The following is a 25,947-nucleotide window of genomic DNA, read 5'->3' as shown; positions in this document are numbered from 1 at the left end:
CACTCGTCGGTGGAGATTCTCAGTCATCCAGGTCATGGTAATCGTAAGTGCTATATCGTAGGCAACGCAAGCAAGTCCAGTTGCCTACGATATAGCACGTACGAATTGCACACGCTCGAACTATTGTAGATTTTTTTAAGTTGGACATTAGCTAGGTGGTTAAAAATATGTTCTGGGGACATGCCAACCACCATCCACTATAGGTAATACACTGACTGTTGATAAGTGCCTCATACAACCCTTCTTCAAAAAGTCAGAACTATTCCTTTAACTGGTCTGAAGCTGGTAAATGTTTTGTATTAGCCAAGCAAGTGGACTGGATCCAGGGATAGCAATGTTGGTGTATTGGTTGGTCTGCAGTTTTGATCCAGACTGAAATCTCAACAAACCAATCAGAAGGTCGATGGTCAATCCGTTGGCCGATATCTGATCCCTGCAGTGTACATGTTGGAAGTGTCCTTGGGCAACCCTGTGTGAGTGTGCGTGAATAATTAAATGAGTAGCAGGTGGCACCTTGTTTGGTAGCCTCGGCCACTGGTGTGTGGATGTGTGTGTGAATGTGTGAATGGTGCCTGGAGCATAAAGCACTTTGAGTGGTTGCTATGACCAGAAAAGTGCTATATTTAACTTTGTGTATACAGAAATTCATGTTCCTGTCAGGATGAATTGGTGAGCATACTGATGTTCTTAAAGCACAGCTGTTCCTAAGTAAAGCCTCACACAGCTGCTGGTATGGCTGTAGCCTCGTTACATTATATACAGGAGTAAAACAAACCCATAGTCTTAGATCATGTGGATGCCACTTGACACACACCACCCACTCAGACACTGTTGCGGACCACATTACCCCTCACCCCCCACCAGAACATGACAGAGAGCTCAAGGCATCAACCTGGCCTCTAACTTCCCCTTATCCAAATCTGATCGACCATCCATGGGATGTGACGGTATCCCAGAGCCAAGTTTGATCCTCTTTGGGGCCTCCTTGGATCGGACTTGGCTCTGACCTGTCGAGGCATGGACACAAGACCTCTGGGGGGTTTTCTGTAGTGTCTGGCTCTGGGGCCTTGGCGGAAGATCCTTTGAGTCTTGTGGGTTGCGAGGTAAGGTACCAGTATGTCCCACAAATGTTTGATTGGGTTGGGACCTGGGGAATTCGGAGGTCAGTTTGACAGCTCGAGCACTTGTTCCTTGGACCATTGCTGTACAATTTTTGTGGGGTGGCAGGTGCATTGTCCTGGCCATCAGGAAGTGCCAGTGCAATGAGGAGGGGGGTTGGTAATTGGTCTGCAAGGGTGTTTGGGTGGGTGGTGTGTGTCAGGTGGCATCCACATGAATGCCAGGATCCAAGGTTTCCCAGCAAGACATTGCATTAAAACAAGATGATACGTCACCTGTCAGTGGTTTGAATGTTGTGGCTGATTGGTGTATACATTCAAGCATGTTTATATCTCCCTTAAAAGGTAACACTACCTAAATTAAGAATTCCAGTATATTGCATGGCTGAGAGAAGAAGAGAAGAAGATAAGAACATGACCTATGCTCTCTCAATGCCAGAAATCAGAGCAGAATGTCTTTAACTTGTGATGTCATCAGCAATAAAGTCTGAGGCTGCTCTCCATAATGAACAGGAGCCTGATATAGTGGACCCACAGACTGTTTTTCTTTTTCTTTCCACCCACAATGAGCTTTACTCTACTGTAGCTCTGAAACAGGAAATACCCATATACTTAAAACATTCCTCTGGGTGCGCTCAGCATCATCTATGACATATTGCCCAATTCATCGTCTACGGAGCAGCTCCAGATTTTTTACTTACTAACATCACAAAGTTGAGTTTTAGCCCTCTAGTTTTTGGAATTTGGGGAGAGTTGTTCATGTTTTGTAATATTTTTGGACAACATGAGACCACAGGAAGTAAATTTATGAATTTGAAGCTGGGTGTAGTTCCCTTTAATCACTCTGAAATGAATGTAATGTGTACATGCACTATTAATATTTATATTAGTGTCCTTTTCGAGACACAAACTTTACAGTGCCAAACCTTGCTTGAAATTGCTTGAACTGCTGACCAGACTGACAAAGACACCATGTATAAAGAGACAATAAAGTTTGTGAGGCGACATGTTTGTGATGGATTGTTTCCTCTCAGACTCTTTCACCTCTTCCTCTGAGTGTCAGGTGATTGACTGTAAGCGGAGTGTGAAATAACGTGCACACACCTAAGAAAACATTCAACTCAGGCATAATGAAGTAACAATGAAACCAGCACTTTGACAAAACTAAATGAAGGCTTCAGGTTTACGGTGATGGATTAGCCCGGTGTGCTGAGGCTGTTTATCGTCCTGAATGAGAATGGATGACTGCAAATGGTTCCTCTCAAGGGAGGAAAATGAGTTGTTAATGTAAAGGAGGGCAATGTACACTATTAATATACAGTATAGTGCTGGCCTAATGCAGCCTTATTCATTTAACCCTGACAACCAATAAAAATCTTTCAACCAGAACACTGCCCAATGGCCAAAGCTAATATTTTAATGTCAGCGCCCTTTCTCATATACATAGCTATACACACATGCTGGTACACATTTCACATTGGCCTAATCTGCTGCTCTAAGTCATCAGCCTTTCCATTATGTAGCATTAATCAATAGTAGACCAGCTGTAAATGTGAAGACATTAATGTTAGGTAGGATAGCTCTCGTTACTTAGCATTAGTCACTGACAAACATACAAAGTCAGCAAGCAACTGCTGAATAAGGCAATACAAATTTATCAGTTTACCTTAACCCCTTTGTTACCTGAGCAGATTGGCTTGGTTTCATTCAAAAACAAGGGAACAATGGGGACAGTGAGCAATGAAAGAAAAAATGACCCAAAAAATTAGCAAGAAACTAGTAATAAAAGAAAATTAGAAACAAATTAAATCAATTTTCTCAGGTTACAAAGGTTTGAATACTTGCGAAAGGCGTCTGAAAATAGCACAAGAAAAGTGACGTTGCTCAAGATTTCAAAGGGTTAAAGAACTACTTTAAACTTAACCACCAGCTGAAGACCACATCATCACCACCACTAAAACAACAAGATGACAAAAAGCAGAAAATGTCTCCAAACCTTTTGCCAAGATGGCGTCATGTCCAGTGACCACATCCCGATAACTCACTATTAAAGTTCCCCCTTCAATTTTTGACTTCTTACAAAAATTCTCCATGAATAACTGTATAATACACAGTTAATTATTGTAATTTCAATATAGTGAAAGTAACACTTAATGGTAACATTGAATATGTGATTGTAGTATATGTATTTAAGGCCTGAACCCAAGCTGCAAATATCAACTTTACCAAACCTTGTTGGATTCGAGATGGCTTGCAGAACTTAGATTTAGAGTAAAAATACTTGAACAAAATTACATAGCAAACTATCATGTTGAAACATTTCAGTCTGGAGCAAAGTGGTGGACCGGCTGACATTACTATCCATAGAACATGCCATTAGTGTAATGAATATTTTTGGTGCTTTTGTGCTTTGTATTGTAAGAGTGGTTCTTGTCCTTACTACCTCCACCAAGGAGCTTATGTTTACAGTGGGTTTGTTTGTCTGTTTGCAAGCAGGATGACCGAAAAACTGCTTGCTTGATTTTTATGAAACTTAGTGGAAGAGTGTACCATGGGCCAAGGAAGAACCTATTGAATTTTGGAGTGTATACACATCACAGGGCAGATACAGAAGTCATTTTTTCACTTTCGTTAATATGGCCAGACAGGGCCTTCAGGTGTTTCTTGTTAATTTTTTGGTTGGCTCATTGTCTTCTTCCCTTGTTTTTGAATGAAACCAAGCCAATGGGATGGTCTGCACCATCCAATTGTGCTTCTAGTTCCAATATAGATGAGGTTTGTTCACTGCTTATGCGGGATTGCAAGGGAAGAGCTGACTTCAAGGACTGTTCAGTGTTAAGTGTGGAAATTTGTCATATAACAATACCTGACACTTCAGTTTAAGGTCATTCATTGCTTGCATTTCTCCAAGGCCAAATTAAACAGAATATTACCCTCTTTGTCTGCTACATGTGACAGGTGTAAATCAGATGTGGGGAACTTAGGAACTTAGTCTTGCCCAAAACTCAGGAATTTCTGGGCAGCCACATCTCAATTATATAGTAACATATATAGCATACAGTTAGTCCCTGATTTTCTCACTGTGATACTGGGCTTTTCTGATTACTCTTTGACTCTTTCCCCTGCGTTACACGCAAGCTCTTATGTTTGGTATGGTCATAGCAAGAAGGGTTATTTTGCAAGAATGGAAATCAGCCTCCCCTCCTTGCTTAACTAAATGGCTAAATTACATGGTTTCTTGTCTACATCTTGAAGAAATCAGGGACACTTTGTCTAACTCCCTCATCAAGTTTTTAAAATCTGGGGACCCTTTATCGAACATATTAAAAGGGTGAGGAGTCAAGCTGACTAATCACATTGGACTGCCTCTTTGCATTTGACTGTGCGCTATACTTCGATACGCCAGAACACTGGATCTCTGTTGGACCTTCCCTGACTACCCATGGCCTTTACTCCATGGATGCTATCTTTCTGCCTCAACCGTCCGGTTGACATAATACGAACTGGCGTATAATTGTACTGTTGAAGTGTTACTTGACACTGAATATTAGTTTAGTAGCATGCCACAACACCTTTGGATACATATTCTGTTAAACTCAAGAGCTTTGTCTTTCTGTTTCAGACACAAAAGCATACGTCAGATGTTCAGAGCCTTTATTCTGAAGAAAGTCCAAACAATACTCCCGTGAATGCAACAGCAGACTAAGACAGCTGATCCGAGGGGACTTGTTCCACATTAAGATCAAACCAGCATTCGGCAATGGTGAGTACATACAGCTTCTCCTTTTGAGGTAAAATTAGGTTCAGCTGTTCGTAAGAATTCAGTTTCGGATACTGTGCTCCAACACACACACACACACACACACACACACACACACACACACATAAATGAGCTCTCCTGCTCTCAGACGAGCACACACAGTCCAATGTCATGCAGTAGCTCTGCTCCTGAGAGCTCAGAGGTGCTGTGGGCTTGTTTAATGCTGAATCCAGACATCAGCATTCAGCTTTGTGTGGCACCAACTGTCCCTGAGCTCGAAAACTCCCACATAAGGGCACATACACACACAAAACACACGCAAGCAGACATACAATATACTCACATGCTCCCCCTCTCACACACACTCAGAGTTTGTAATTATCCCTCTCCGGTGGATGCTTTATTTCCCCTTTCTTCCTTTGTCTTTTTCACCTCTGTCTTCTCTGAATCTCCCACTGAATCTGCCGGTGTCTATTTAAGGGGGATGCCCCATGCACACAGACCTCCTCTCTTCTCTCTCTTTGTTTGTCTCTCTCTCATTTGAAGTTGCAGCTTCCAACCAACTTTGACGACTTCACATTAATTAGCTCAGTTGTTTGTTCTCCAGCCCGTGTGCTAGTTAGCAAAGTGGTGTCTGCTGATATTTGATAAGTGAGAGTTCATTGCATTTTCTCACGGCCCACTCACTGACATTTTGGGTGAACTTGTCTGACACTCACAAATACGCGCACACACACACAAACACACACGCACACACACACACACAGGTTTGTATGCCAGTGCTTGTGAGGACCATTGCTGACAGAGTGCATGTCAGGTCAGACAGTGACACAGTGAAATTAATTTGGACGCCTCTGCAAAATAGGTGGTGCTGGATGATTAGCAATGGTGTGAGTAGTTGTCAGGGTGGAAGCATGGGTCATCAAAACATCTTTAACACAAGATCGCTCTTTGTTTCCTGTTCACTGCTGACAGTCAACGTCGGTTTCTTTTAACCATGACCGCAGCCATTCTCTAACCTTAACCTTGAGTGTCCCTATTTGTTACCATGGCTTGGTTTGCTGATATATCCTAGTGTTATGAGGCTTATCTCATGCTAACCCACAACCTTAACATCTACATGTCTCCATGTGCTGTAGTTGTGAAGGGTTAAGCAAGTTAGGTTAAGCCTCACCAACAAAATCGTAAGGACTTCAGCTCTTTCTCACTTTGCCAAACATTTCACTTTTTATTAGAGACTGCATTATCTATGCAATGATAGCAAGTCGTTTGGGTCTGAAATTAGCACCCGCCAGCTGCCAAATGGGGGTAAATTTTTGGCAGTGTCTGGTAAAATCAACAGGCCATCCATCACTTTAGGGGACAGAGAAAACACACAACAGAAAGACACGTTTAGTAAGGTTAGCAGATGATCGGATAGAGCAGGTGTGTCAAACTCATTTTAGTTCAGGGGCAACATACAGACCTGTAAGGTCATCAACCACCTCATATGGTCTATCTATCTAAAATTTGATGCTGTAAAGAGGCTTGATTTGCAGGATGAGTGTTCGTATTAATACAAAGTCACTGTGTTTATAAAGTATCTGTTCAGAACATGGTGGCTTATGTTAGTAATTGTCTTTTTTGTGTGCTGGTGTATAGGTTCAACCATTCGTGATGTGGCTTTTACATTTCTTGAGACCAGCTGTATTTTCCTTCATAGTTGAGAAAGTACGCAGTGTTGGTACTTGTAATGAACTATTGCAACAAGTACCAAATAAAGGTCTATGAGTATATATATAGTAGTGTAGAGATGGCTGATGAAATTGATGGACAACAATATCATAGCGCGATCATCTCTTAAGTACAGTCATCGGAAGGGCTGGATGAGATTCTCTGGTGGGCTGGTTCTGGCCTGCGGGCCATATGTTTGACACCACTGAGATAGAGGTACACGTTTGGAAGTTGCTCACCGCTGCTACATAAAAGCAATGCTATTGACTGGAGACCTTCATTTGTTTAACTGACAGTCGAAGTTTACCAAATTCTCACCATTAATCTTCAATCAAAGTAGCACACAAATTTATACATACTGACTTGTTACTGTATTGACTTCACTGGCTACCTCACATATCAAACTCATCTGAAGGAATAGCTCAGTGCATAGCAAGTGTACAGTCAAGGAAGATGTTGTTCCTTCTATTAGCACATAGATTACAATGTGGCAGATAAAATCCGAAGTGGTAGACAAAAAAATTGCCTGCCACAGTAGCAGACAGTGAAAAAAAAAAAAAAAAAATTCAGAGCTAGCAGCTTTTGCTTTCCAAAACGGTTCTGGAGGCCCATGTTTTAAAATTAGGGATGCATGATGTTGGATTTTTTTGCCTATATCCAATATGCTGATATGTAACAACTTATTTGACAGATAACTGATACCGATATCAATATATCCACTTTTTCTCTACCTTATTTTAGTGATCATCAGGTCTCTTCTGTAGTGGAATTAACATCATATTATTCTCTTATTGTAATGGCCAATAAGCAGATGGAGACATTAAATAGAATGTTTATCAGTGTATTTAATTATTCATTGGGCAAAATAAGAAGAACCATGTTGGAACTAACCCATCCGGGTTGGTAGAGAGTTACTGCCTCAGGCGAGGAATTTCAAGTATCTGGGGGTCTTGTTCATGAACATGAATTGGATCAGTAGTTTGGTGCGGCTTCTGCAGTGATGCAGGTGCTGCACCAGACTGTCATGGTGAAGAGGGAGCTGAGCCAGAAGGTGAAGCTTTTAATTTACTGGTCCATCTATGTCCAGACCCTCACCTATGGTCATGAGCAATGGGTAGTGACCAAAAGAGTGAGCCAGCGGATACAAGCTTGGAGATCCAGAGGGAGCTCAGAGTAGAGCCACTGCTTCTTCACATCAAAAGGGGTTAGTTTAGGTGGTTTGGGCATCTGATCAGGATGCCTTCTGGGCGCTTCCCATTGGAGGTGTTCCGGGCATGTCCCACTGGTAGGAGGCCCTGGGGCAGACCCAGAAGACGCTGGAAGGATGACATAACTCATCTGGCCTGGGAACGCCTTGGGGCTCCTGAGGAGGAGCTGGAGAGCATTGCTAGGGAAAGAGACATCAGGGGCGCTTTGCTTGGCCTGTTGTCCCCACAACCCGGCTTCAGATAAGCAGTCAAAAATAGATGGATGGATAGATGTTGGCCAATACTAATAGTTCATTTTAAAGCCGATATTGGAAGATACCAATGACGTGCCAATATTACTGTGCATCCCTAGTTACAATACATTCTTATATACTGCTGCAGTGCTCTAGTTTGTTGTTCCTGGTTCCTGGAAGCCACAGCAAACTGTGGAGGGTTTTAAAGCCTTGAAAAAGAAATGATCAAGTCTTGACTGTTTTTTAAACGATCTTGCTGGACTTGAAGACCTATAACTTACTGTTTTATTGAAGCTTTTAGCTCTGTTGTGTATTTTAATCCTCTGCAATCTCAATTGTATGTCAAGACTGGCCTTTTATAGTCTTGTTTTGTCACATAACTCTATTTTTCTGCCTAACCCCATTACCTACAACCTCATAACGCTAACCCAAAAACCTAGTTTTAAGCATGTCTCAAACAGCCCTGTGAAGAAGTTAGACTGGCTAAAAGTGCCCTAATTCTCAAGGTCTAACACCCTATGTAAATTAGTCCTCAAAAAAGGTACAAGTACATTCGAACACAAACACACATCCATCCTCTGACATGTTTTTGGTGTGTCGTTTAAGCCAGTCAGGGTTTCAAATGGTATTCTGGGAATTCTCTCTTACCCTCTCACTCTCTAGCTCTCACGTGATGATGAGACATGATGTACTTAGTCCATCTGGCTGTGATGACTATGCCCTTGTATTGATTCAAAATACACGCACACACATGTTCTCTCTCAGGGAGGTGGAAAGAAAGGTCACGTCTCTCAAGTTAATTAGTCTCTGTAGCCCTCAGGTCTGGAGGAGCTTTCCTTTTCACTTCTTGCTTCGCCTTCCTCTATATCGCTCCCTCCCTCGCTCGTTCTTTCTCTCTACAGTCTGCCACCAGAGCGTGAAGGTCAGATAACCTCTCTCAGCATTTCTTTGCATGTGTTTACTGTATGTCCTTCCCCCGCATTCTAACTGTACATACACACATAAACACAATCTTTGGGCATATTCATAGCATCTTTGATCCTAAAGCTAGAATCAATTTGTTTTGTCGGTGCAGCGGAGCCACTAAGTTTAATTACTTCTTCACTGTAGCTGATGGGGCAAGATGTGTGTGTTTGGGTGTGTTTGGCTGAAGGGATCAGCCATATTAAAGTGTAACTCTATCTGATAAAAAAAGCCTGTGAGTCAGTGAACTGTCCTGAGGGACAAACACACTACTTTAACACACATTACCTCTGTATGAGTGGTTTCTGATTCTGTTCTCCTTCAGCTACTTATTTACTGTGGGATCATTTTGATATATTTGGAGATGTGCGGAGTGCAGAGGGTAGCTGAACACGTTCTGACCTACTGTTGATTTATTTTATATTCATTTTGTAATGGTCTATAGCTAGGATTTTAAAAATTGGGCTTTTGCACATCCTGACACTAGGGGTGTGCCATATCATCACCAGTTGAATTTTCAATATATGAAAAATTGATATCGTGATACTTGCGATATTTCAACTATTTTATTTATTTTATTTTATTGTTTATTTGAAGAGGAGCATATTAATGAACAATCGGTACAGATACATGACGTCATGTAAATATGCCAGATTTAGCTAGAAGCTAATTTCCATCCATAGTCCTCACATTAAAAGACAGACAGACATACCATAAATAACAGTTAATTCAACAACATATAAAGTGCACAACAATATTAACAGCAGTTATGAGAGGGCTGATCAATGTTTCATTAATGGGTGCAGATTTGATGAGTCAATAGCCATCCTTTAAGCTGTTTTTTGAAAGTAGTGAGAGTGGGACTGTCTCTGATTGAGGTTGGGAAACCGTTCCAACCTGCACTGCCCTTTACAGTGAGGGAATTTTGGCCTATAAAGGTTTGTCTGACCTGCACCTCGCAATCCCCTCTGGAGGTAGATCTGGTCCTGAGCGTGTTGTCTCTCCATTTAAAAAAATCCTGCAGGGGAAGAGCCAGCCCGTTGAGGGTTTTATGGATGAGGCAGCTGTATTTAAAAGTTTTAAAATGTTCAAAACTCAAGAAATTGTACCTTGCAAGAATTGGACAGTGATGTGAGGAATATGGTTTTTTGGCGAATACCTTGATGGCTTTTTTGTAGAGTTGTTCCATAGGTTTCAGTGTGGTGGCTCCAGCAAACGACAGGCTGCAGGCTGAATCTTATCTTGTTGGCCACTTTTTTGATGTGTTTCTTAAATGTGAGATTCGTGTCTAATATGATACCAAGGAACTTGAACTGGGTTACCAATTCAAGTTCCTCTTCTCCGATGAATATGTTGGATCTGTTCTGCTCTACTGGTCGCTTTGTGAGTGTCATACACACCATTTTTTTGTGTTGAGCATAAGGCAGTTTTTACTAAGCCAGTCTTGTTGAAATATTGACATCACACTGTTACCCATGGCAACAACAAGCATGACTGAAGCGAAATTTACCGACTCTGCGGTGGTTCCTAAAAGAGGAATAGCTTCAGTAGTGTGGAATAAACTGTGGTATCCTGAATGTTTTATGAACAGCCCCGGACTTCTCAGACTCTTTTAGTGAGTTACTGCTCAGAGGGAACTCATTCAGCGGCTCCTCTGGCAGCAGCACAGCGTCTCTCCCTCTCCTCTCTCATCGTGCTCACACAGGAGTCAGTGTTGTGATTTTGTCATAAACCTTTGGTAATGTAAACCTATGTGACGCTCACAACTCAACAAAAAACTACATATATGTGAATGTGCACTAGTTCTCATAGCAATAGCAAACCACCTGTTGTTTTATATATATAGATCCCAGAGTATATTTTTTGTATTTGGGAGCTGTTTAAATGTGTAATTTGTGGTAGATTTTATTTTGTTGAACTATTAATATTGTATACAGAATCTGAATCTCACTCTGAGTTACTGTTGTTGTTTACAAACTAAAGAAATGAGAGACTGTTTTTGTTTAGTTTTTTCTGAATATCTGAAGGCAACCTGTTAGGTATATTGTTGCAATTCTATGTTTTTCTATTAATAATACAGTTTGTTTTTCACTAATTTGTCATCTCCTCAAGAATATCGTTATCACAAAAAATACCCTGAAATATCATGTTTTATTATTTAAGGGCCATTTCACCCACCCCTACCTGACACTCCTCTAGAAATCAACAGTTTATAAACTCAACCCAACGAACCATCTATCTCAGAGCATTGTACAGAATCTAATGTACCTCTGTTCAGTACCTGATTACTTACTGTAGTTTGCTCCAGGAAAACTGCTACGAAATTACAGCAAAGTGATGGACCTATAAAAAAAGTTATGTTTTTTCTCAGCGTGAAGGTCTCTGTGCCTTTTCAAAGTTTTCTCCATGCTGCCAGGAATAACATTTGAATGGAATATTATTGAATCCGTCTTTATTTGGCCTAAAATTAGTCACATTCACAGTCTAAAAATAATGTCGAAGAATCAGCTTGAATAAATGAATACATTTTTAGTTGCACAGTTAATTAAGTAATAAAAAAACCTCCCTCTAGGATGCTTAAAAATCCAAAATTTCATGAAAAATCCCAACAACATCGCCTTACTGTTCTCAACAGTAGCAGATATTCAGTTCTATCAATGCGCTCCACTCAAGCTCCGCTCAAGGTTGTTTTTTTTTTTGTTGTTGTTTTTTTTTTTTGCAGAGGTCCATTCAAGGTTATTGTTTGACGTATATTGTTGTAATGAATTCATGTGCTATACAGAGAGATCGGAACAATTAGGGACTCTCTGGGGACCACAAATGAAATAGAGTTGCTAACACTGAAAGATAGCTTTATGAAAAGAGGGCTGTATTTGGGCACGTGTTGTACAGTACGTATGTCTCAATCAATATGAGCATGTTTTTAAGTACAGCATGTACATGAGAGTAGATGTGTGTGTGTTTATATGCATGCAGACGAGGGTTTTGTTTGAATATTGAGGAGGACCTGTGAAACAAGAGGTTTGAGCATCAAACACTTAATTTCCTCCATTCTGGGGATTTTTTTATGCAACAATTTTTGCCGTCTCTGCATCACTTTATGGTGCTAATGTCTTTCATTTTGTCAGTGGAAAAACTCCTCTGCTACTGCAGGTTTTTCTTGGGATGACAAATGGACATGTGCTAAATTCTGTTTTGCTGTCGTGGTTGCTGTTCTTCGATCTTCCCAGAATGAAATGAATAGTCCTGTTCCATCCTGGGCGTATTTTACCACTAACGCTCAGAGATCTCTTGTTGAAGGGCCACTTTAAACTGAATCAGCTGCCAAACGAGGGGAAAGGCTAAGAGGGAGACTTGAAGTTGGGACAGACCACTCTATTGCTTTCCCTGTCTCAGCACACTGATCATTTTATTTCCTCAATACATCTTTGAAGCCGATAGGGACCACCTCAGGGCTTCTGCAGAGTGCTTGCAATATCTGAAGACACAGGGGATACAGTAACTTACCTCGCAGCGGCTGTTTTTTTGTGGGGAGTAGGTTTCGTTGATCTAAGCGTTTTCCAAATAGTCTATCTTAGAGTAAGGGTGTCCTCCAGTCCATTTACACTGACTTTATGGGGGTGTATTTTTCCCTAACAGCAGATATTGGTAGCAGAAGCAGAGGAACACTACTGCTTTTCACGTATTATCTCAGACGATCAAAGCTTCAGTCTTCGGTTGACAGTGGCACCTCAAAATCTTGACCACACTGCACTTCACTTTCCTGTTGCCAGGTAACGGAGACCTTTTGTTTGTTTTTGGGAGCAAAAACTTTTAAATTATCATTCAAATATGAATGAAGTTATATTTATACTCCTTGTGCAGTACTTTTATTTGAGCTTTACTTCTCTCTCTATCTCTCCGCCTCTTTGTGTTAACTTGTTTTGCCCATGCGGTGCGGTGCCAAAGCGACAGCTTCACGGTCATCAAGAAGCCAATTCAATCAGTTAGCACAGAGACACTTCACTCCTCTTCACTCACTCAGCTTAATTATAGTTTACAGCTCTCCAGATAGTTATTTTCTAGAAATTGTGCCTACTCCTTTGTAGAGCAGCATCTAATGTACAGATTCTTAATGGCTGGTCCATGACTCGTCTGTCTGAAGAGTGCTTGTTCTAAGATTGCATTTGTGGAGTCAGGATGTATGCTTAGCTATGGCCTTAGAATTAGCTATAAAGGTATAATCTCTCCAGCAGTTAGCATACATTATTCGAGGATCAAAGCCTGTGACATAACTGCACTTCAACGACTTTTAATGTTGTGTAATAGCCTCTTTTTCATAAATAGCTTGATGGAAAGCTCTTTTTTGACATGATGTGAGATATGAAATAGCCTTTTTAGGTATCTCTTATGTCTCCCACTCAGCTTTTCAACACTGCTTTTATGCTATGTATAGAATTTCTATATTAATTGCGAGAGGTGTCGTTTTTTGCAGAGATGGGTCCGTCCCAGTACCCAAACTTATGGTACTTGCAAGTCAGGTCAAGTGCCCACTTCTGTGATGTATTTCTGGCAACTGCCACAAGTGCCAATTAAGGTAGAAAGCATGTGGAGGTTTATCAGAGGTCACTGGGACATGCTTGATTAATGAGGACTTTCTGTGGCTCGCGCATCTGGCTCGATCAAGCTCAAATGATTTGTTGTGCCATGTGTCAGTTGGGATACTTTGGGTGGTACACTTTCATGTAGTACACTGTGTACACAATCAATCAATCAATCAATCAATCAATCAATCAATCATTTGTCACATTGAATTATAAAAGGTATAACTCCAGATTTCAGAGACAGACATTTTGCACTTAAATCCTTTCTTTTTGCATCTTCTTACATTGTTGGCTACTGCTTTATAATTTACCAGGTTTCCAGATGGTTCTGGTAATCCATGGCTTATACTGTCAGATCGGCATATAGAAAAAGAGTCACCCAGTTGAATGGTATTGTCCAGGATTTAGCCAAGTTTTGGTGAATCCAATCCAATGTATCTATGTACTTATTGTCATAGTGTGTTAATTTTTAAATTTTGTAGTGTTGCCTCAAATCAAACATGGCTGTTGGGCTCTTACTGGAAATGACGATCACAATATTTGACTGCTTCTTCTTCTTTTTAATAGCAAACTGCAGCCGAACTGAGCATTATCACAGAGTATTTGACCTCAGGGTGCTTTCAGATCTAGAGTTGTCTTTCTTTGGCCCAAATCAGGGACTAATTTGTTCACAAAGTTGTATAATTGCCTAGAGTTGTTTCGTGTTCTCATGGCAGCATTTACAAGCGGACCAGATAAAATGCCTTGCGTGAGAAAGCTGCTCTTGATTGGTCAGAATTTCCATTTGGGAAAAATCCAGGAAGTAAACAAAATGTTGAAGAAGAGAACACTTGCAAAATAAATGCAACCAAGTGCAAAAGCGGTGTTCACACCTGCCCAAAGAAACCGCAATTAGGGGGCAACAAACTTGAGTTCGATTGAACCGAACCAAACAGGGCAGGTGTGAAAGCACCCTTGATTGTCACCTGCCAAAACCTATGCCAGCGTCCTTTCCTTGGCTGACATAGTTACAAGTTTGTCGGCCACTTTGCTTCTTCTAAGTAGCCACAATGGCGACCATTGAGGTTGAGAGGTGTCACATGTTTTACACTCAAGTTTTTGATCGATTTGAGTGCACCATCCAGTAAAGGCCTAGTAGTCCCCAATAAATGCCTAGTCCCTTTCACTAGCCTGATATAGCAACGCATTTTGACAAATAAATGCCTGTCTTAATTGGCGCCTAGCCTGGTTGCCAAGCAGTTCATTTTTATAGAAGTTCTTTGGATGTATACAACTAGGTTGAACTTTGTAGTAAACAAACACAATGTCCGCTCTTCTCCCCTCCCTTCCACCTCCACTGAAATTTGATCTTCTTCATGTTGCCAGGGCTGGGCAGTAAATTGTTTGCAGCCTGTCAGACACAAGCAGCTCCTGAAGTCTCTTTATAGACATGCTATTATATTAATCACATTGTCATATTGCTTATTACAAATGCAATACGAGTTGGATTTAGTGCTGTGACGCTGTCAGCACAAGTTGCTGATGTAGGCTACTTTTTATCATGTCATAATGACGAATGCCAGTTCAGCTTGTGTACAAAAAAATCAAACAGGCTTAAGCTCGGACTGGAGGGGCAAAACTGTAAATCAAGCTGATACTCTCACTGCAAAAGACGTATTTCTCTGCAACTTTATGATACTGTTTATGGCGCCGATATACTGACCACAGCAGGTCTATCACCTTACCTGACGTGAAAAAGAAGCAATCTTTTATTTATCTTGCGGTCCCTTTCTTTGTACTTTGCCTTTTGCTGTCCGTGGTGCATTGTGGAAGTTGTACTTGTGTTTTTCCGCCACACTCCAGTAAACAGCACCCATGTTGCTAATACACTTAACCCAGCAGGTTTATCGCCTCACTAAATACTCTGACCGAGCAGTGGACTTTTATGTTGCCCTCATAAGATACCCTGACAAAGCATTACATTTCAGGCTGAGTCCAGGCCATTTGTATTACAAGTGCTTATGCAGTGGAAAAGAAGAGAGTAACCAATGCACTGCATCAGCCTGATGAGCTAATGGTCAGTATAATATAGTCAGGTTGGGTTGTGTTAAAGATAGTGGGACTCAGTTTCAGGCCTTGTAGCGTTACATTGAATCAGCACAACTTCCTGTGTCTTTTTTGTCTTTGTCATGACTCTCCATGGTACTGACATGCTCATTGGAACAGGGGTAATTCTCTGCAGTGCTATGACATCTTCATTTATGACATATTGGCAATCATGCAAATTACCATTTTTCCAGTATCTGCCTGAATTCCGAGCCTCTTCATGCAATCATTCTTTTAGCCTTCACTGAATTTCTAAATAAAGACAGCATAACAGCAATTATTTGCCACTCTACCAAAAAAAACACTATCCATCTTTACCTAATTTGACTGCGCTGAAACTCATTCCCATTAATTTCAGTGAGGGGAATATAACATTAGCTTACTTGTTCCTGACAGGGCTGCAGACCAAGGACGATTGCATTGCCTGGATTTTTAAAAGCATTTCTTCTGCCAATAAAGGGTTGTGCTCTAAGTCAGCAATGAAGTTTTCATTAGCAGCTCCCATAGCCACAACAATCATTCCTCGCAGGCTTTTGATTGCCAAGAATAAATGTAATCAGCATATATGGGCTTTTTGACTTTGGGAGACACAGCTGTCAACCCATCACCATGCCCACACTGGGTGCATAAACCCAAATTAGCTCTCCTCGCACCCTCTACGTCTGCCCGCTATTTATAGGCAGAGGGCAGACATGTGTCACCAAGTAGTCGAGACAATCAGCATGGTTATTCTTGGTGAACATAGCCAATTATCCAAAATTCTCTGTTCTCTTGGCAAATTCCAGGAGTACAAGGTCACCAGTGTGTACTGTGTTAAAATATCTGATTAGAGAATGAGAAACTAGAAGCACTCTCCACTCTGATCATAAAATCTGTCAATGTGCCCTTGAGCAAAGCACCAAAACTCCTTCATGATTAAACCCACTGTAGCTGTGTGAATGAAAATCACAAGATGTTGGAGGAAAAGGCCTCTGAAACAGCTATTAAAGGCAACCCACAAAGATGCATCCATAGATAGTCACACCTTCTTCTTAATATGTAGTCAACAAAATAATAGCATAACATGTACACGCACATATACACACAAAATAATTGCTTTGCCTCCAGGCTGTCTATCAAATGCCGTCTGGCTTTATAATGACATGCTAATAAGGCACTAACGACAGAGAAAAAGGCTAACAAGCTTTGCAATTAAAATGACCGAAAATTCCTCTCCTCCTCTTCACTCCTGCATCTCTTCCGCTCCTCCCCAGGGGGGACCGGGTGTTTTGTCAGCCTTACTTGGCTTAAGTAGTTTTCATAATGGAGGCAGGCACATCAAGAAAGTGTCAGTTAGGAAGTGTGTGTGCACGGCAGGAAGAAAGTATGTCGAGTGTGTCTTTTTTTTTTTTTGTTTAATCTCCAATAATGTTCCTGTTTAAGAGTGGAGGGCTGTGTCAGACTGTTGAGTATAACTCCCCCGAGGGCTTTGTACACACACAATGGAGGCACGCACACATAGCCACTCACTTTTGTACATTGACACACACAAAGCTGCACACCGTTCTCCTACTCTTTCCTCTTTCTTCTCTTCCTCAAAGTCTTTTTTTGTGATAATGCAAAAGGACATGGTCTGAAAAATTCAAATCAAGCAGAGTCGGAGCAGTCGAGGACAAGAGGAGAGGGAGAAATGGTCCTGTTCAAGTGGGACAAAGGGGTTTAGCGTCTCACCGTCATTTGCATAAATTATCGAACGCGTCTTCCCTGCTGACAGTCCAATCGATCGAAACAGCAATCTACCTACTCAACGTCCATCATTAAATATGAACAAGAAGCCCTTGCGATGCGTCAAAGTGTCAGTGACTTATTTTTGTCACTTGTGTTGAATTATATTTTACACAGACAAAAACAGCCCAGGCCAGCTGACAGTGAAGGCAGCCTAAGCATGAAGAGACCTTATTGCCCGCTAGTTCTTATAAATCTGAATGAAAAGCAATGACGTGGAGTTCCCCAAGGGTCCATTCTAGGTCCAGCTTTGTTCAACCTCTTTATGCTCCCACCAGCTTGAAAAACAAGAGAATATCTTACCATAATCATGTGGACAACCCACAGATTTGCATTATAGTAAACCCAGGTGATTATCAAACGAAAGGATGAAACTGAAACAACTATTTCAGTCAGGAACCCTTTTGTCAAAGAAAACTTTATTTCCATTTGCAGTATTATATTTGGTGGTACGGCTCTGTTCAGGCGCCTTTCTGCCTTCCTACGCCTACGCAGAAAGAATAAGGTGGAGAGACCACACCTCCCTGCCCTTCCATGTGCCTCCACGGAAAACCAAAGGCAGAGAGAGCACACCTCCCTGCCCTTCCATGTGCCTACATGGAAAACCTAAGGCAGAAAGAGCAGCGGCAAAGACCCCCGGGGAACAGAACAGAGCAGTATCAATGACAAACAAACATGGCATTGATAAGTCAGACACAACATGAAAAGGAAGAGCTGGGGTGGAGGCGGGTTGCAAAGCAGCTCGCAGAGGAAGCAGCAACAGTAGGCAGGCCAGAGCAGTTTAGGGCGCCCTGAATGAGATTTGCCAATTGGTTGCATAGAAATGAATCATGGGTGGGCGGATGGATGGACGGACGGGCAGACGGATAGATGGACGTCCAGAAGGCTTCTGTAGACGTACTGCTGCTGGGGACTGCCCATTGTTCTGACAGCTCATAATCCGAAAGCCCCAGTAGTCTGAAAAACACCCCACTGGACCAAAAGCCCATTTTTACAACAGCCCATTTTCCTAAAAACAAACACCTATTCTTCTTAAGGGATGTTTCCCCAAAGACACTCTCTCAAACAGAAGCATGTGGCGAATGATTATACAGAATGATGTCATCGTACCCTCTAACCGTTGCAAAGGTATGACCCACCGTACCCTGCATCTGACTGTCGAGCATTGGCTTTTTGTTTTGTTTCCTTTGTCTTCTCACCCTCAACCTCAATACATGACAAGTTGTCAACCAATTTCCACAAGATTCATCATCATCATTCCAGGGTCATTACAGGTCCAGGTTTTGTTGTTCCAATGCGCATGTGTGTGATGTAATTGGTTGCATGTGAGGCCTTTCAGGGCAGAGATCCATTTGCACTGATGTCCGATATGGGTCATTTCAAATATGGATGTAAACGGTCTAGGCACAGAGATCAGATCTGGGGAAAACTTGAGATTGAGCATGCCCTTGTCTTTAGTAAACTTGATTATTTAAACAGTGTCTTTACAGGTCTCTGTGAATAACAAACAGTCCCATAACTGCAGCATATTCAGAGTGCTGCTGGCCGAGTCCTCACTGAAACCAAGAAAGTGGAACACATCTCCCTAGGTCATAGATCTTTTCACTGGCTTCCTATGAATCTTGCTCACTGTCCCCATGGTCCAAAGCAAACCTACAGTGGCAGCTTTGAGTTTCTGTGCACCACAAATCTGGAATAAACTTCCAGAACCCTTGACATCTGCCCCAACTCTTAAAACTTCTTTTAGCCACTGCTTTTCCAGAGGTCATTTTAACGATTTTACAGTGTTATACTTCTGTGCCACTTAAATCCTTTGAATCTATTTTTTTTTCATGAATTGTCTTATTTTCTGTTTTATTTGTTTTGTATGTTATGTAAAGAGCTTTGAATTGCCTCAGTGTCTGAAATGCACTATATAAGTAAACCTGCCTTGCTGTGTGTGTGTGTGCCACTCTGTTTTCGAGAAAGCTGCAATGTCTGTATAAGGCAACAACTCCTTTCTCTACTTTTGTCTGCTGAGTGTGTCACACACAGGAAGGCACAATGCCTTGTAGAGTCATCACAGTCCCCTCCGACCACTGGCCACTGCATTTTTCAGTGGCAGCTTTATTGTTCCATCTTTAATAGACTAAAAAGTCGAATCTTACAGGTTTTTTGTTTGTTGAGTTTTGGCTCCAAATCACTCAGCCGAGGAAAAGAGGCAAAGCTGTCAGGAGGAGATTTACAGCCAAACTCTCAGCTCTTAATCTGCCTCGCTGGCAAAGTTGTAAGGGCAGCGGCAGCATTAAAAGAATTACATTTATGAGCGCTCTACACTTTTAGGGTTTCCAAAACTAAATCCTGAAAAATGTTATTTGTACTAAGTTCATGAATTGAATCAAGTCAAAGCTCAAGGAAAACTTCAACCGGAAGATAAATACTGTATTTTCTAGATTAAATATTGGGTTGTAAATTTTGTAGCAACTGTCAAAAAGCACTCTCAAGTTTTCCACTATAATTTATGTCCTTCACTTTAAATTTGGAGTTTAAATATTTTACCATTTGGTGAATCTGTATTTCCCAAATGTCCTCCAGTGCTGTGAGAGGTGAAAAATTACCAGTAAATGCAGCAGTTTACCTGTTAAAGCTCATTTTTACTCCCCTCACATACAAAACTAGATACATCCATTTCAAATGTTGTAAACGTCACTGCCCCCATACTCCGTGCGTCCTTTATGATGGCACAGGCTCAGCCAACAGATGGTGCTAGAGGGCATAGTCAAAAGTTTCACACAACAACAAACAAGGTGACGATGTATGAGGTCGCAATATTGTACTATAGATGGTAGTGGTCTGTGCGGCCGTTATATACATCCTGACATGCGAACAGAGAATTCTTTTAACCATTTCATTATTTGTAGCAGTTACTTGTCACAGTGGTTAGCATTGTTGCCTTACAACAAGAGGGTTCCTAGTGCAAACCCTGGGTGGGGGGGTTTAAATCCTGGTGTGGGGGAGCCCTTCTGTGTGTTTGCATATTCTCCCCATGTCAGCGTAGGTTTTCTCCAGGTGCTCCAGTTTCCCTTCCACAGTCAAAAGACAGGTTGTCCGTAGATGTGATTGTCAGTGTGAATGGTTGTCTGGCAGCCTGTCCAGGGTGTACCCTGCCTCTCACCCAGTGTCAGCTGGGATAGTCTCCAGCCGCACAGTGTTGTTTGTTGGTCTTGAACTGTGGTCTGCAGTGGTCTCGGCTTAGCAGGCATTTCACCCCTGGTGACCTGCCAACCACCATTCCATCCTCCTCTTGATGACAAAGTAAGCTCATATATTAGAGCCTGGTCTCACTCTGAAGCCATTGAAATCCAGCGCTTGGGCAGTGACTTGCAGTGTCAGAAACCAACGAAAAAGCCATCCTTTAACGCCGGTATGATACGTGGCCGGCTGCTGTTATAGTTTATCAGCGCCTGACGGCTTCAGGGGGAAATGCAGCAGGACAAGGACGAAAGTTAAGGTGATGAAAGTCCAAGGAGGCAGGCAGGAGGGGTGGTGGATGGGTCCAACAAACACTGACTTTCACCCTGGAGAGCGGTGTTCTTGTCCAGAAAGATTCTAAAGCCAAATACTGTTCTTTTTTCCTAAACCCAACCACGTGTTTGTTGTTGATGGAGAAAAAAAGTCACTTTGTGGTGTTGTACCAACGTAGTGCATTTATTTTGAAAGAGACTGTATGTAAACGTTAAATTTCCTGTGAAAACAGAAGTGTATCTTGAAAGAAGACAATGCATGTAACAGGGAGAACTTGACACAGTGTCCCAGAACATCAACAACCAACACACCCAGGGTACCTTGCGTGTCATATGTGGACGTGGAAGGTCCATGACCAGAACGTCAATATGTGACGAGGTCGTAGTGAGAATGTGTTGTGTATTACATCACATATTTGTGGTTTACAGAAATGTACAATTGCCAACATTTTCTTCTCGAGACTAGGCTGAAAAATCTGTAGCTGAATTGTAGAAAACAGGAAAAGCATAGTGTTAAAGGAGCATAGAGGTTAGGCTTAAAGTCAATATGAAGCTTTAGCAGATTCAGAGTTAGCCAGATCAAGTGGGTATCTACTTCAGGCAGTCGCTACTTGGTTCAATTCAGGTTCAATGCTGGTGTTTTGGCCTGAAGCTACATGTGACTACTGGACTGGATCTCTTTGCCAGGGGTGGCATAACTGCAAACAAAAGAGCAAATTATACAAAACGTACTTCCATACTTCAGGGGTTTTCGTTTCCTTTTACAGAAATTTTATCCTCCTTTCCTTTGCTTTCCAACCACAGCTCTTTCTCAGAGGCAGCATTAGACAGCAAGGTCGCAAAGTTATTCATCTTTGCTCTCCCCTCCTCCTCTGTCTCCGCCTCTCCTCCTCCTCTCATCATCGTCTCATCCCCTCTCCTCCCTGACGTGACTGGTGACAGAAACCCAACACAATAAAACTTCACACGTCACCGGAGCCATCAAGTGCCACCTACACTGGCATGCATTGTGTGTGTGAGGGAGTATAACAGCATTAAGGAGGTGGATTGAAGGTGAAGGCTCCAGTGTTGTCGTGCTCATCACTACAGAGACACACTTCTCTTTTTTATGTCACCCACTGCCCTTTAGATGGAAGGAGAAAGAGGGGAAGAGAGTGTGGTGGGTGCAAAAGCAAAGACGTTGACAGTCGAACTCCTCACACTGTTACATGTGACATGCACGTGAAGTTAATTCAATCAAACACATATAGGCATCTATATACATTCACATTCTTAACCTGCTCTCACTGTTCTTTGAGTGCTTCAATAACCTCTTAGTATTTTATCAACGTACACAGGACACAAATTCTCCTCGGATATGACGGTAACACCCGTGACTTATCCACAGCAGCATAATCGAAGAAAGCATTCGGAACAATGGCACCCACGAAGGACAATGCAAGTCCTTCAAGTGAACAAAGCCTCCCGGCATTGTTCATTGTTTTGTGGAAAACAGATTTGAAGTTTGAATGAGCTCCAGCGATTCTCCATGTGAAGTTTATTGTGATGGAATGAAAGCTTGTTTGGCCAGATTTGTTGGAGCCAACTCCAACTGTTTTAAGGCGGATTTTTCCTTCACTTTATTAAGGCAGCTGAAAGCGAGCAATAACAGACGAGACAGATTTCCAAATTGTGCCTTGGTGGCTTAATATATATATGAATATGTGATTTTTTTTAATGTAAAAGCTGTTAGTAGTCACCTTGATCGTTATCCATATGAAAAGACATGAAATATGCAGCCCACTCTCACCGAAGAAATGACCCCACATACAGTAGATTGACTGTGCAAGCAACTAATTACGGCCCATACTTATGTTTATTGTTAGTTGATGCCATCTAGTGGCTGCAGTAATTATTACAAGAGCAGAGGAGGAAGTGACACAACATAGCATAAAGACCAAAAAATGTCCAGTGGAGTCCAGTGGATGGGTCAAACAAGCACAGGACTTCATCCAGGAGACCGGTACTGGCATCCAGAAGTCAACGTTGACTTCTCTTAAGAACAACATAGCCTACTATGTTAGTATGTGTAGCATGCACACTGGTGACATGTCATATGTGTTACGTTAGTGACAAAGTACTTATTTAATGTTAAACCATGAGGTTTTTTCTCAGCCTAGTGAGTCCCGGCCTGTGGCATAGGCAGTGCAGGTGAATGCTAAGGGCGCCGTTAACCACAGGGGAGCGCCACAAAATACTATTTTTACGAATACTATTACTATTATTTTGAAATATGACATAAAGCCACAACAATAGAACTACGAAGCCTACTAGATAATAGAGAAGCCTTTTTTTCTGGGTTTGTGTCGCCCCCATGTTATAATGAGCAAGTTCATTTGTAATTTTTTTTTTTAAATGATTATTGGTTTATATGATTATTATAACACATGTACAACATGTTACTGATATTTTTATTTTACTTTTCTTGTTTGCTAGGTTGTTTAGTTGCATTTTGGTGAATAACATGCAGTATTTTAGTATAGTATTTCGCCTAGGACACCAGATGTGCTAGGGCCACCAGTGAACGTAGCCATGTTGTTTTGTTGCCTAAATCTAACCAGGTAGTTTTGGAGTAGAACTGTGACCATTTCATGACGTTGAGGATGTGTTGCCACCGTGTGTGCCGACCTGTCATAGGTCATTTTGGAAGTCAAGGGAAATTGATCTTCTCTGTCGTTTATGTAGTAGTGAGTATTGAAAAAATGCAACGTATCCTCGGACACGGGTCATACCATATTTTACAAAATGAACATACAACTGTTTGTATGATACCTAACGAGTTAGCGTCCCATGAATGACCTTACGTACTTACCTTAATCTTATCTCAAATGTGGATAACTAACTCCTTTGTCCCCATCAGTGCAACACGTTCTCAGTCCGACCTTGTTACATATCAACGTTTCGTCAAGGAGCTTCCACGCCCAGATACATTGCGAAAGGTACCCTGGGTGCATTGGTTCTTGATGTTCTGGGATGCCGTGTCAAGTTATGCCTGTTACATGCATTGTCTTCTTTCAAAATATGCTTCTGTTTTCACAGGAAATAAACGCACTACTTCGGTACAATAATGCGAATTGACGTTTTTTTTTCCTCCAACAACTAATGCACGTGGGTCGGTTGAGGAAACAAGAACATGGTTTGGCTCTCTAATCTTACCAGATGCGAACACCGCTCTCCAGGGTGAAAATCAGTGTTTGTTGGACCCATCCACCACCTCTCCCATCCACCCTACTCGGACTTTCGGCGCCTTAACTTTTGTCCTTGCCCCATCGTGTTTCCCCCTGACACCACCGGCAACCAATAACTATAACACTGAAAGTCACTGCCCAAGTGCCAGATTTTTATGACTTCGGAGTGACACCAGGTTGATCAGTGTATTGATCATGAGATTGCAACCTTTCCAAATACGTGGGCTGTACACAAATTCCTGGCTCTTTATTGTGCGGGATATATAAATATTATATAAGAGTGAGGCATTTACAGCCACATTGAAGATAACTTTTGTCACTTTGCTGTGTTGGGAAAATATCCCATTTAAATTGAACAATCTTGACTTCACCTCACCTCAGTCTCCTTTTGCAGAGATTTACACCATTTCTTATTTAGTCTGAACCACTGGGTAAATCTCCCTGGATATCAGCCAAAGCTAAGGCGTGTAAATGTTGATAGATATAGATAGATGAGGGCGGATAAAGGGCAGAAATTCAGCTGCTGTAAGACAGGACGGAGACCCTCATCAGCACTAATGGATGCCTCTGAAAACTGCTCTGTAATGAACGTTTTTATTGCTTAGTCGTCCCTGTGTGACTTGTGCGTGTGATATGAACATTATGCTGGTCATCACCTCATCTATCTCCTCTCATTCTGTGTCAAGGGGGTCACCTCTATCTTTTGTGTGTGTGTAACAGGGAGAGCGTGTCTGACTGTTTGGTATAACTCATGTCTGACTCTGTGACACTTTCTTGGCAGCACACACGTTTGTGGATATTGAAGTTGATGATACTACGGTGGAGTGGTTTGTGTGTCTGTGTGTCTGTGTGTGTGCGTGAGAGATAGAGAGAGACAGCAATTTGTACTGTTCATGTTTGCCAACCATAAATCGTTTGCATTCTATAATCGCATTTACAGGAATTTATCTATGCATGCTTTCTGGAAAATGATCCACTGTGTTTGTGCGTGTGCGTGTGGGAGTATTTGTGTGTGAATCACTGATGCATATTCTGTTTGATGTGGTCAGCTCGCTTATGGTTTCACAGATAATGCCATTCTCTTTTTGCTTGGAAGTTTATTCAGTTATGAACAGCGATTTGCACAAAACATGCCCTCTGGTCAAATATATTTCCTTTGTTTTCAGCTGTTGAAAGTACCACAAATGATCTTTTAGGGGGAAATGAATCAACTTAAAATGCATACAGTAGTCTCTCCCCTCAGGATAAAGAGACAGAAAAAAAGAACAGAGTCTGAATATTGTATTACATTTAGTGCTTTTTACTGCTTCTCTGTAGAGTTGATGAATAGAATAAGCACCGAACAGATGAACCAACTGTGATAAAAGCTGTACAATTAATCATGTTAAACATAAAGTAAATCCAAATTAGAAGTCTTCCCGGACCACGTGCATTGGGGCCCCAGGTGGGCCTTAATGTAGGCTATAATGTATTTTTGGCCTGCTATAACTTGAGAATGTCATCTGCAGTTAAATAGCAGCTTCTAGTGGAGCATTATTACTGGGCACAAAGCTGACATAAAATTTAAACTCAACTTCTAATCATAGACTGTATAAAATTAATGGATGTAGCCACAGTGACATTACCCATTGGTTTGTGGACTCCCATTTTTAAGACTTGAGTTTGGCCTTTTGGCTGTCGCCATCTTGGGGTTTTTTTTAGAGCCAGAGGTGACCATATTTGAACAAGTGGGTGGAGCTGTGGACAAACCAGGAGTGGATTTGACTGAGAGCCCAAGGTCACTATCAGCA

At 41.7% G+C, this 25,947-nt stretch overlaps 1 protein-coding gene across 3 annotated transcripts in view; it reads left to right on the top strand.

Moving 5' to 3' along the window:
* htr2cl1 (5-hydroxytryptamine (serotonin) receptor 2C, G protein-coupled-like 1) overlaps positions 1–25,947 on the top strand; it is a 272,524-nt gene that overhangs the window by 149,232 nt on the left and 97,345 nt on the right. For all 3 annotated transcript variants that reach the window (XM_049569308.1, XM_049569307.1, XM_049569306.1), the window contains one exon: positions 4,741–4,881. The gene's annotated coding sequence lies outside the window, so the exon portion shown is untranslated. The remainder of the gene's footprint in view (positions 1–4,740; positions 4,882–25,947) is intronic.

The sequence above is a fragment of the Epinephelus fuscoguttatus genome, linkage group LG23 (assembly GCF_011397635.1).
Source record: "Epinephelus fuscoguttatus linkage group LG23, E.fuscoguttatus.final_Chr_v1".
Taxonomy (NCBI): domain Eukaryota; kingdom Metazoa; phylum Chordata; class Actinopteri; order Perciformes; family Serranidae; genus Epinephelus; species Epinephelus fuscoguttatus.
This window is presented reverse-complemented; position numbering and strand designations above follow the sequence as displayed.